We start from the raw sequence: 13,062 nt of genomic DNA on the forward strand, positions 1-13,062 counted from the left end.
ACCACCAATGAAAGAGGTGCCCCTTCCGGAAGTGAGGTGGGGGCTGGATAAATGGCCTCAGGGGGCCGTGTGCAGCCCCGGGGGCCGTAGTTTGGGGAGGCCTGGTTTACAGCTTATTGTCCCAACTAGCTCTTAAGTGCCTAGATTCAAAGAACTGTTGACAACTTTTAATTCCATTCAATAAGCCAACTATATCTTTATTTTTTTCATCTGACACATTCCATATTTTCATCTGAGTCTAACAGATTTTTAATTTGAATTTGAAAACTTTCAGTTGCACTACCTTTCTGCAGAACTTCCTTAATGTTCAATTGGTGATTCAAATGCAAGTGTAATTTTCTTTTAATACCATTTCTATTGTTTAGGTAACAAGAAAAATATTAGGTAACTGGCTTTGAAGAATACAATCATGTAGCTGTCATTCATCTCTGATATGAACCACATTTGATTTTTGAAGTGTATATAAATAGTCTCCTCATTTTAAAAAAATTTACATCTGCATTTTGAAAGGAACTCGGTCATAATTTTAGTTAATGTACTTGTTCACGTCACTTTTGGAAACATACTTTTGCCTATATAATCTGAGTTTATTTATAACATTCTGAATATATACTGCTTAAATTTATTAACTCAAGATACTGCAGTGAATATCAATTTTTAAAAAATGCCATAAGCTATGTTAATTGGCTGTGCCTGCTTAAAATGTTAACAAAAAAATAAATAACCTAGTAGGTAAATGAATAGATCTAATAAGCTCCTGTGTGTTATGAGGCTACCCAGGCCTCTAGGCATGCAAATGATCTTACCTATTAACCATAAGCCTCTGAAGGCAAGGACAATACCTTTTATACCTTTGTATCCATCGGGTCTAATACAGTAGAATCTAATAAACATTTGAAAGGTGAATGAATGAATGTATTTCATTTAAGATGACTCATACCTCTCTGAGCTTCTCCAGATTACTAGCACAATGTTTTATCCAAAGTAGGCAATATTTATTGATTGTATAAGTGTTAAAAAGAGGAAAGGGAAAGTCTCCTTTGTCTTTTTCACTGGGCTACACTATTGTTCTAGGTATCATGGAATATCTATTTCTTAGCCTGCTTACCACAGGCACCTCAGTGTGTCAAGCACTCAGCCAAATTAGATGTGCCTTATAAATCAGCCCTGACCCTTGTCTTTTCTTTGAACCTATAACAATTTGCTAACGAGATACTACCTTTATAAAAAGATAGAATGTTTTCCTTTGATAATGAGGAAAAAGAAATGAAGAAACTAATTTGCATAGATTTTGTTCATGTTTTCTCTTTATTTTTTCAGAGACAGAGAGAGTCAGAGAGAGGGATAGATAGGGACAGACAGACAGAAATGGAGAGAGATGAGAAGCATCAATCATCAGTTTTTTGTTGCGACACCTTAGTTGTTCATTGCTTGCTTTCTCATATGTGCCTTGACCAGGGGCCTTCAGCAGACCGAGTAACCCCTTGCTCAAGCCAGCAACCTTGGGTTCAAGCTGGTGAGCTTTTTGCTCAAACCAGATGAGCCTGCTCTCAAGCTGGCAACCTCAGGGTCTCGAACATGGATCCTCCACATCCCAGTCCAACGCTCTATCCACTGCGCCACTGCCTGGTCAGGCCATGTTTTCTCTTCTCCCATTTCATTCATAAAGTAGCTTGTAATACATCAAGAAAGTTTCAAACTGGTGTGCCATACCAAATCCAATATATGGAAAATTTTGACAGCCTAACAGCCTTTTAAAAATTGAATTACTGTATTTCCTCATGTATAAGATGTACTTTTTCTAGAAAACTTTGAGGTCTAAAAACTGGGTCATCTTATACAGTGGTGGGAGTTTCATTATCTTGCATTTCCTGCTTTCTTGCACTTGTCTTTGCAGTCATTGTTGTAGATTTTTTTACTTGCATTTCTCACTTTTTCACTCTTGTTGTCTTTGCGCTCATTGTTTCGCACTTGTTACCGGTATCTTATAGTAGGTTATGTTTTGCCCCATTCTGCCCAGAAATGGCTCAGAAAAGATTTTTGTACAGTGCTGGATACAAGTTAAAAATGATCTAGTTTGCAAAAGTGAATGGAAATAGGGCTGCTGAACGTAAGGGTGGTCGTCTTCCAACTGAGAAATCAATCCAAGACTGGCTACAGGAAGAAGAAACCCTACCGAAAATGCTACAACAGAAAGTCATGAGAGGCAAGTCAGCAAAATGACCTGATTTAGAGAGGGAACTGAAGATATGGATTGAAGAGCAAAGGACAATTGGAATTCCTGTGTCCACAAAGATGGTTCAGCATGAAGCAAGAAGAACTGCTGATGAAAAAGAAGTTACTGATTTTAAAGGAAGACACAATTGGTGCTTCAGGTTCATGAAATGAAATGGACTAAGCATGCGTACACACACCAGACTTGCCCAAAAGATGCCTGAAAGCTATGAGCAGAAGGTCCTTGAATTTCATAGTTTTGTCATTCAGTGTTGGAAGACACATCAGTTTGAGTTGGGACAGATCGCAAATATGGATAAAGTCCCCCTTCAATTTGATGCTCCAACTAACAGAATTGTTGATAAGAAGGGGGTGAAAACGGTAACTGTGAAAACAAGTGGACATGAAAGGAGCCTTTATACAGTTGTTCTAGCTTGTTGTGCTGATGGAACCAAGCTGCCTCTTATGTTAATTATCAAACGCAAAACAATGCCAAAAGGAGACATTCCTTGAGGAGTGATTGTCCACGTTCATGACAAGGGTTGGAAGTATCAGGATGGGATGAAGATCTGTTTTGAGAAAGTTTGGAGAAGGAGACCAGGTGGGCTCTTGTGCAAACCTGCCCTACTGGTCTTGATCAGTTCAGGGTACACAGAACAAAAAACACAAAGAAGATTGCTGCAGAACAAACAACAAAACTTGCCATCATACCTGGAGGCTTGACATCCCAGCTCCAACCACTTCATATCAGCATTAACAAACCCTTTAAAGCTGCCATGACAGATGAATGGAACCAATGGATGAAGTCTTCTGGGGTCAATTTGACACCAGCAGGAAGAGTGAAGAAATCAAATATAAGAGAAGTTTGTACCTGAGTGAAAAGATCCTGGGATACTATCAAGATTGAGATCATTGTCAAGCCATTTAGGAAGTGTGGAATTTCAAATGCCATAGATGGAACTGACGATGAGGCAATATATGAAGACACTGATTCGTCATCAGACACAGGTGAGGACCAGCTCATGGATGGGAGTTTTGACAGTGATGAGGAGATGTATAAATTTTATGATGAATAAAACTTGAGTTCAATAACTTCATGTAATACATATTTTTTCAAATGTCCAGGCCCAAAATTAAGGTGTGTCTTATACATAGTGAAGTATGGTAATTGCTCTACTACATTTTATTCTTAGTGACAAGCAAGAGAAACTGACTCCAGCTGAGTTAGCAAAAAGGAATTTGTGGATATCCTCTTGGTCAACCCCAGAATCCAAAGGAGGGTGGAAACCAGACTCAGGGCCATGCAACCAAGAACACCACCCAAAATCACAAAGCAGATCAATTCGCCTATTCAAGATCACACTTTCACAGCTATGTGTACCTCAGACATGGCTGCTCTTGCTGACACCAAAGTCCCAGTTTCCCTGGGAACTCAACCATGTGACCACCATAGCGTTTCGTATAATCCTTGCTTCTTTGCATCACTAACTCAGAAGTTGATGGCAGGCTCCTTTAATCAGCATAGACTAGATTATGTGGGTGGATGAAGGAAATTGGGCAGTAACTAGTAAGGAGGGAGAGTTGAGCCACTGCCTGCTATTGTCCTGTCCCTTCCTTGCTAATTTTCAAATACTGTATTTCCCCATGTATAAGACACTTCCATGTAGAAGATGCACCTTAATTTTGGGGCCCTAAATTTGAAAAAAAAAATGTATTACATAAAGTTATTGAACTCAAGTTTGTTGTTGTTGTTGTTGTTGTTTTTTACAGAGACAGAATCAGAGAGAGGGATAGATAGGAACAGACAGGAATGGAGAGAGATGAGAAGCATCAATCATTAGTTTTTTGTTGTGACACCTTAGTTGTTCATTGATTGCTTTCTCATATGTGCCTTGACCACGGGCCTTTAGCAGACCGAGTGACCCCTTGCTCAAGCCAGCGACCTTGGGTCCAAGCTGCTCAAACCAGATGAGTTCGTACTCAAGCTGGCGGTGACCTCAGGGTCTCGAACCTGGGTCTTCCGCATCCCAGTCCGACATTCTATCCACTGCGCCACCGCCTAGTCAGGCTGAACTCAGGTTTTATTCATCATAAAATTCACACAACTCCTCATCACTGTCAAAACTCCCATCCATGAGCTTGTCCTCATCTGTGTCAGATGACGAATCACTGTCTTCATATACTGCCTCATCCTCAGTTCCATCTGTGGCATGGAAATGCCACAAACACTGTATAAGATGCACCCAGTTTTTAGACCCCAAATTTTTCGAAAAAAGGTGCATCTTATACATGGTGAAATACAGCACCTTTCTCCTACTTCCCACCTTTGCCTCCTCTGAGTTTAGAATCCCTAAACAATTTAGTAATTTGCACATTCATTGACAAAATTACCACAGTTGGAAGCACTAAGTTAAGAAGTCTAATAGCTGGCTGTTCTTGGTAAATATTTATTAGGTCATTTTTAGATAGTGGTAATGCATTCAATTAATATTTATAAACATAAAATAGAAAGCCCTAAATGGTCTAATGGTTATGATTGCACTTTTCAAGTAGTCCTTTGAAATTCAGAATAAGCTCCTAAATAGAGTCTGTGAGTGCCTGAAGAAACCAATTAAAATCTTAATCCTTATATGAAGTGATTTGCTTTGCCTGGTTTATTGCGCAGGCCCACTGTTTCTTGGTCCATCAGCTGCACTGTCGACTATGGCCCCTTTCCAATAACTTTTTTTTTCTTTCCAATAACTTTTAATCCGTGTAACAGAGTGAGCAATCAAACAACTCAGTGAAAATTTACTTGAGTTCAACAATTTCTTGGATATACTCATTAATTTTCTCAAAAAGCTTCCCAGAGGCCCTGGCTGGTTGGCTCAGCGGTAGAGTGTCAGCCTGCCGTGCGGGGGACCCGGGTTCGATTCCCGGCCAGGGCACATAGGAGAAGCGCCCATTTGCTTCTCCACCCCCGCCTTCCTCTCTGTCTCTCTCTTCCCCTCCCGCAACCAGGGCTCCATTGGAGCAGAGATGGCCCGGGTGCTGGGGATGGCTTCTTGGCCTCTGCCCCAGGCACTAGAGTGGCTCTGGTTGCAGCAGAGCGACACCCCGGAGGGGCAGAGCATCGCCCCCTGGTGGGCAGAGCATCGCCCCTGGTGGGTGTGCCAGGTGGATCCCGGTCGGGCGCATGCGGGAGTCTGTCTGACTGTCTCTCCCCGTTTCCAGCTTCAGAAAAATACAAAAAAAAAAAAAAAAAAAAAAAAAAAAAAGCTTCCCAGAGGCTAAGTAGTGGTCCAGAATATGGTATTTTTTTATGAGTTGCTTGGCATGTAGTCACAGCCTTAATTTCACATACAAGGAAATGCTTTTAGCTGCAAGTAGTTTAACTGCTGTTCAGAACACAACAAACTCATCCTCTAAAATCCTAGCAATTAGTTTATTGCCGAAATTTAGAGGTTTTTAAAAAACCCATCCATGGCAGTAAAAATTATAAACAATAAAGAATTTTTGCATGTGCTACATTGCAAAAGACTAAATCGTCAGATTTAGATTCAATTTATATTTACTGAGCATAAACTATGTGTCAAAAACACTTTCCAAGGCAAGGTTACAAACATGATCTTAACTGTCACTACAAACACATGAGATAGATTTAATCCCCAAAACGCAAGATTTGCGATTTTTTTTAACAGAAATCGCAAAGCTTGTACATAGCAAAAGCAGGGTTTGAGCCTGGCTTCACCAAATCAATTCTCTGTCTCAGCATAATGATCCAGTAAGTGTAAGAGTTTCAGCATGAAGCAGTAGGTAAAATAGACCAAGCTCTATGCAGAGATGAATAACAATGAGCAATTGTTTCCAGGTTAAAATATTATGAAGTAAGCTAATGCTGAACCCAACTGGCTGGGATTTCATTGAGACATTGCATTTGGCATCCTATCATTCAAAACTGGGCTGAAGGGAGGACATGACCAAAGCAAACGGCTGTTTCACCTGTTGAAAGGCTGCCTCCAAATGATGAAGGATGGCTAGATATAAGTTTTCTCATATCTCAATGCACAGATTTGGAAGGCAAAAGCAAGTAAAAAATAAAAATAAAACAAAACTACATATTAAATAATGATGCAGAAATGTTATCTTGTGATGACTAGTGATTACATACTTGAACAGTCTATGGCTGAGGCAGATATTTTGCAATTTCTTTTTCCTTCCTCATTTTCATGACTCCTTGTCAACATAGGTAGGTCTAAACTTGGAGATGAGGCCCGAGAGCTCGTCTAAGGTACATTAGCGTGACTCCTAGCACCATCTGGGTAACAGATCCTCGCTCTAGCTCCATTGCACAGAATTCAGGACTGTATCTGGGCCAAGCTGTTTTAGCTTGGAGAGTTTAAGAGTAATAAATGAGGAGTTCTTTTAGGTGTGTTAGTACAGTGTACTCCTGCAAACCTAACATGTCACATGACTCTGAGATAGAGGAGGTACACCTGACCAGGGTGCAGTCGTCTCCATCATGTACCCAAGCAAGACCATGTCCTGAACTGCATTATCACCCTGTATGTAAGTCTGTGTTTGAAGGGGTAGCTGAACTTTGAAGGCTTGATGGGAGCTTTATTTGCTCAGATGTACCATCCCCAGCTGTATATGTGCTGGGGTGGCCCTTTAGAGGAATCCTCAAGTAGAAGCACTTCGCTCTGTTAAAAGGAAATGGGAGCTGCTACCTGCTCTGACTTGATGCTGCACCTGTAAATATGTAAACCTTGTTTGATGTATCCCAGTGACGTCTTCATGTGGTTGGCTAGTCAATCTGAGGCTATTATTTACATTCATCAGGTCACTGTGCATGCAGAGCCAAATGTCTAAAATAATACCAAAAACATTATTGCTTTTCAAAGGAGATAGGCAGATTTGTTGCAAAACTGATGCTTAGTGATGGATCTCATCCTTGATGAAGATGTGAGGCTCACAGGAATCTTCAAGAAATAATTTTCTTTCTATCACATCTACCTAAAATGATCACTCTTTTGGACATATCACATATTCTTTAAAGTTCTACTAAATATCTCACAGAGAAAGGAAAGTCTAGAACAAAACAGGCATAAAAATTTATAAAATGTACAATGTGCTGTAGCAGTAAAGCTTCTAGGAGGGTCTTAAGTGTAACAACAGTCTATTGTCCTTTTGTATATAACATTTTCATGTGCTATATAAGGGGAAAACCTTCAAAAGTCATTGATATTAATTTGAAGATCTAGGAATATAATTCTATAGGAATTAATCATCTCTAGAAAATATTTTCGTCTGCAACATATAATGTCAAATTAACTTCTCAGTAGAAAGCATCTCCTTGCTTTCCGTTGTGTTTATGGTTGATGAAGTCCTCTCTCCATTTCCAGCATTCATTTAATCATCTACTTGTATCTTTCACTAAGAAGCACTCCTTTCCTTTTCATTTTTTCAACTTGCAGCTGTTCCTCCTCTGTTGATCTAGGCCAATGAACAAAAGACATTATTATGTCTTTGACCACCTTTAAAAAAGTGATTTCACTCACCATTAAAGTCATACTATTAAGGAGCATGTAGACTTTTTTCAGTTACATTACTCTCTGACATAATTTAGCTTCATACAGAGTATAGATATATTTAAGATTAATACAGCCTGACCAGGCAGTGGCTCAGTGGATAGAGTGTCAGACTGGGATGAGGAAGACCCAGGTTTGCAACCCCAAGGATCCCTGCACATCAACACAGAAATTAAAAAAAAAACAACCTCATTACTGGGTAATCACAACAGAGTAGTACATGCACATAGACAGCCACCTGTGAGTAACTATGATATCAGAATGAAATTTCACACAAACTAGTTAAGTAGACATGAAGCCAGTAGGCATGGCCATCATCACAGCCACCTGGCCCATGCAGGTTTGCATTGAATTCGGACAGATGGTATTGAAAAAACAGAGCCAAAAACTTGTGGTCCATCATCTTTAATCCTAGCTTGCACCCATCGGGCAAGTAAAAACACACACTGGGCTCAAAAACCCACTCATTTCATGCTCACAAAGCTACTGACTTATCCGAGTTTCCTAGAATCAAAGATTTCTACCTCACTAGCCTTATCCACCTCTGTTCCCCATCTCCTTCTCTCTGCATAAACTGGCTTCTCCTTCAACACTCCACCATCTTGGCTGCTTCTCCTGGTCTCCTCTACATGGCCTTTCTTTGCTCTCCTCTCTAATGCTAATCTCAGGAACCGAGAGAGAGCAAGCTCTTGGTCTGCACCACTTTATAGTATAGAAGCCAAAACCTTTAATCCAATATACAAACAAGGAAGTCTCTGATACAAAGTCACTTATCTGAAGCATAATGGGATTCCTCATGAGAGTGCACCACCCCACATCAAAAAGGGTGAGAAAGGCTTAGTCTTAAAACTAAGCCCCGGGCTACAAGGATCCTGCCTGCTTACAGCCTGTCCCCCACACACAATGCAAACTATAAGTGAGCAAACATATATATCATATTTACAAACTTATTTGACCAACAGTAGAGCAGAAGAAAGAATAATGGAACTCTCTTATCCCCTTGAGAGACAAACAAATAGTAACTCCAGTGTTATGGGTGTAGACAGTTCAAAGGCACATGAAGCATGGAACATGGAGACATCTCTGCAAAGGGAAACAAGAAATGGGGTCATCTAGCTAGCCTGTTGATCAAATTGTTATAAAGTACCACACCCCAGATTCTGAAAGGCACTGTACCTCACTTTATCAAGTTCATGTAGAGACACCCAGTCCAGATAAATTTTGAAGAGTTTTATTAAAGGAGGAGATTTGTTAATATGCCAGCCACATATGGCTGACACGGGGCATCAGACCCAAATTGTGCAGCCCCCAAAAATAGTTCAGGGGCCGGTTTATATACCCTTGATCACACACGGGTGGGGGAGAGCATGACATCATGGCATGGGCTGACAACATTTGTTTAGAGGATACACAAAAACATTAAGACTTTCAAAGTAACACAATCAAAAATGTTTACAAATCTTTCAGAGTTTATCTTCCCTCACTAGCCTAGACGTATTTTACCCTCAAGATTCCAGGAAGAGGGAGGAACTACAATCAATGCAAGGTGGTATGTAAATTCTGCCTCCTATTGAAAGAGAAGAAGTTTCTAGGTTAACCTTTATTTTAGATTTAAAACTGAATAACCCATTATTCTTGCAAGCCAGAAACTTCTAAATTCTTCTCCCTCCCCTCCCTAAAGGAGGGACAGAACAGGAAAGCCTGATAGGAAAGTCTGACCTTTCCTCTCAGAATTAATGTCAATTTTCAGCTTTTTTGGTACCTTACAACAAAATAAGCCTGTAAAATATGATTTTCATGTTTGTTCACTTATAGTTTGCATTACGGGCTGGGCAGCGCCAGGTATACGTGGTCTGTGGAATTGCAAATTACCTTCCTGTTTGGGAAGGGCCATTGTTTTGCTAATATTTGCTGAAGGAAGAGTCTTTGTGGGCCCAGCTGGTTTTGCAGGGAGAGCAGAGAGAATGAAGAGTGCTGAAGAAGCAAGTTTTTGCAGAGAGAGAAGGTGTGCAGATGGGGAACCAGAGGTGAGGAGCTTTTGTAAGCTCTGCTGAGACTGGTGGAGCCTTTGATTCTAGGAGGAACTGGAGAAGATTCTCCTGGTTGTGGAACTGGAGAATGCATCAGGGCTTTGGGAGCCTTGAATGAAAGAGAAGTGTTTTCCCTGCTTGTTTGTTTGTAATCTGGTGTGAGACTTTAATAAAGGAATGGCCCACCATTTTTTGGCTCCATTATTTCTTTACCATCTGTGCAAATCCAATGTGAACCTGCAAGGCCACTACGGCGGCCCCTGGCCATACATAGCCCTAGAGAGATTTATTTATGTTCCCAAAAGTTAAAATAGAAACTCAAGGCCTATTTTTTTTCTAAAGAGACTCTTTCAAAGGCAAGAAAAAGGGAAATGTTTCTTTCCCTTTATAGACAGAAAAAAAAATTTTATTTATCTTTACACATATGCAGCAGCTTTTTGGACTTGTGGAATGATGTGTATGAAGGGTGGGGTTGCATGATAGTTGTACCTGGAAAACAACCAAAAGTCAAACTTTAGAGATCCTTCTCATTAATATCTTCTGGCCACTCAGCAGTCTCTGAGGAGGAGGCAAAAAGAAACAGAGATGTAGTGCCTAACTGTGGATTTGAATTATGATATCCTGTACTGTTGTAAAGTATTGCACCTTACTTCCTCAGGGTTTATGTAGAAACACCAAAGCAGGATACAAAAGAATTTTTGAGTAGGTTTATTGAGCCAGCTGCATATGACTAACACAGGGTATAGCTGACCCAAATTGTGCACACATGAAATAGCCTTGCAGCTCGTTATATAGACTTGATCATATACAGGTTTGGGGGTAGGGGAAAGGAAGGGGAACATGACATAGTAATCAATTCATTAACAAGCCTATAACATTTGTCTATAGCAGGGGTAGTCAACCTTTTTATAGCTACCACCCACTTTTGTATCTGTTAGTAGTAAAATTTTTAACCACCCACTGATTCCATAGTAATGGTGATTTATAAAGTAGGGAAGTAACTTTACTTTATAAAATTTATAAAGCAGAGTTATAGCAAGTTAAAGCATATAATAATAATTGTAAGGTCGGTGGGCAATGGAGGAAGGTCACATGGGTTCCCTAGCCAGGAACTTTGGCTAGGACCACCCACAGCCAAGCTTGCCAAAAGAAACTTCCCAGGAGTCCTTTGGAAAAAAGCGACCGTCTGCCAGCCAGTGAGATTTCACCACGTCATATTAGCTCAACCACCCTAGGAACCCTTTAAATATCTCCCATGCAAGTCACCCTTTGCGACTTGCCTAGCCTCTGTCCCTGGGGCTAGGGAACCTCGTCGGGCGGGATGCACTCTACTCAACAAAGCCTTTTATTATTCCACACTTCATGGCTCCAGTCCCCTTCTTTCTTTCTCGGTGGGGAAAAGTTCTCTATGACTGCTCCTCTTCTCTTTCCCTCCAAGAAAGAACCAGGATCTCCGAACTTCCACCCACTTTGGTGCATGGTATGGTAAGTACCCTGCCTTCAGCCACCCTTGAGTTCTTTCTGCCAAGACTCCCTGCTTGAAACTGTAGCTACATCCGAGTGCGTGTGCTCATGGAGACGTCCTGAGCACATCCACTTTACCTTATCCGTCCGTGGCCAGAGCTTGAGTTTGGGGATGCCGATACTCAATTCTGACCACTCAGAGGACTGAGGGAGGGTGTAGGGGCACAGGAATCTCCCTCCCTAAAGAAGAAGAAACTGTTCTTCTTCTCTGCTATGGCCAGGCCACAGAACCCACTGAATTAGCCTCCTGAAGGGACTTTTGGTTTTAACACCCTCACCAACTTAACTATCACCAAAAAAGCTGGAGATCCCTTACATATAGGGCTTCTAATTATTTGCACACCCGTCTTTTATCTCTGTACTGCCTGTTCCACTGTGCAGGCCCTTTTTTCTGGCCAGAGAAATGTCACCTAAAACCTCCACTCCTGATCTTTCTTTCTCCGCGGACTCCCAACTCTCTTTTCTTTTTTCTTTTTTTTTTTTCTTTTTTTTTTTTTTTTTTGTATTTTTCTGAAGCTGGAAATGGGAAGAGACAGTCAGACAGACTCCCGCATGCACCTGACCGGGATCCACCCGGCACACCCACCAGGGGCGACACTCTGCCCACCAGAGGGCGATGCTCTGCCCCTCCGGGGCGTCGCTCTGCCACAACCAGAGCCACTCTAGCACCTGGGGCAGAGGCCAAGGAGCCATCCCCAGCGCCTGGGCCATTTTTGCTCCAATGGAGCCTTGGCTGCGGGAGGGGAAGAGAGAGACAGAGAGGAAGGAGGGGGTGGGGGTGGAGAAGCAAATGGGCGCTTCTCCTATGTGCCCTGGCCGGGAATCGAACCCAGGTCCCCCGCACGCCAGGCCGACGCTCTACCGCTAAGCCAACCAGCCAGGGCCCCAACGCTCTTTTCTTTCTGCCTGACCCTGAGGATGCCCCTCTCTCAGGACTTCTCTCTGGTCACTCTGCAGACCTCTTTCACTCAGGTCTCTTCCCTTTGAGAGCCCCTTCCCCTCCCTTCGCAAAATTCTGTTTCTTATTCACCTGCAAATACCATTCTCTCTTTCTCCTCCCCTGTTGGCCAGGGGATCCTCCCTTTTCCACTGTGTTCTTAAACTCCTTCTCTGTTAGGCCATTCTCCACTTACTATTGGTTCTTATGCTGCCTTGCAGGACCCCAAGGCCCAACCCCAATGTTCTTGCAGAAACTACTGGCCCTGTCCTGCCTCTGGCTCCAGCGTTTCTGGCCAGATCTGGGTGCTGGGCTCTCCAGAAGCCCCCCTCCTCTTATTCTCAACCCCCAAACCCCTATCCAGGACCTGTGAACACAGCATTTAAAGTTTTTAATGGTCCCAACTAGTAGAAACAGGCCAAGGCTATTCACCAGGCCCACATGCAACAGAAGGTAATGCTCCAAACCCAAACTCCTGTGGCAACCCTGAGGCCGGCAGAGCAACATAGGCAAGGCACAGGAAGGGCCCAACCCAAGTCCAAGTTGCAAAGAGAAATCCCACCAGCAGCTTGCTTTAAGTGTGGCAAGCAGGGTCACTGGTCCCAGCAGGGCCCCTGCCCGCAGCTGCCCACTGAGCCCTGCCCTGACTGCAAGCAGCCTGGTCACTGGTGGAGTGATTGCCCCTTTGGGCAACAGGCTTTTCCTCAGCTCCTCTACATGGAGGACAAGCCACCCAAATGGGGAGGACAAGCCAGCTAGGTGGGTGCATCGCTCAAACTCCTAGGAC

This window comes from Saccopteryx leptura, chromosome 8 (genome assembly GCF_036850995.1).
Source record: "Saccopteryx leptura isolate mSacLep1 chromosome 8, mSacLep1_pri_phased_curated, whole genome shotgun sequence".
NCBI lineage: Eukaryota > Metazoa > Chordata > Mammalia > Chiroptera > Emballonuridae > Saccopteryx > Saccopteryx leptura.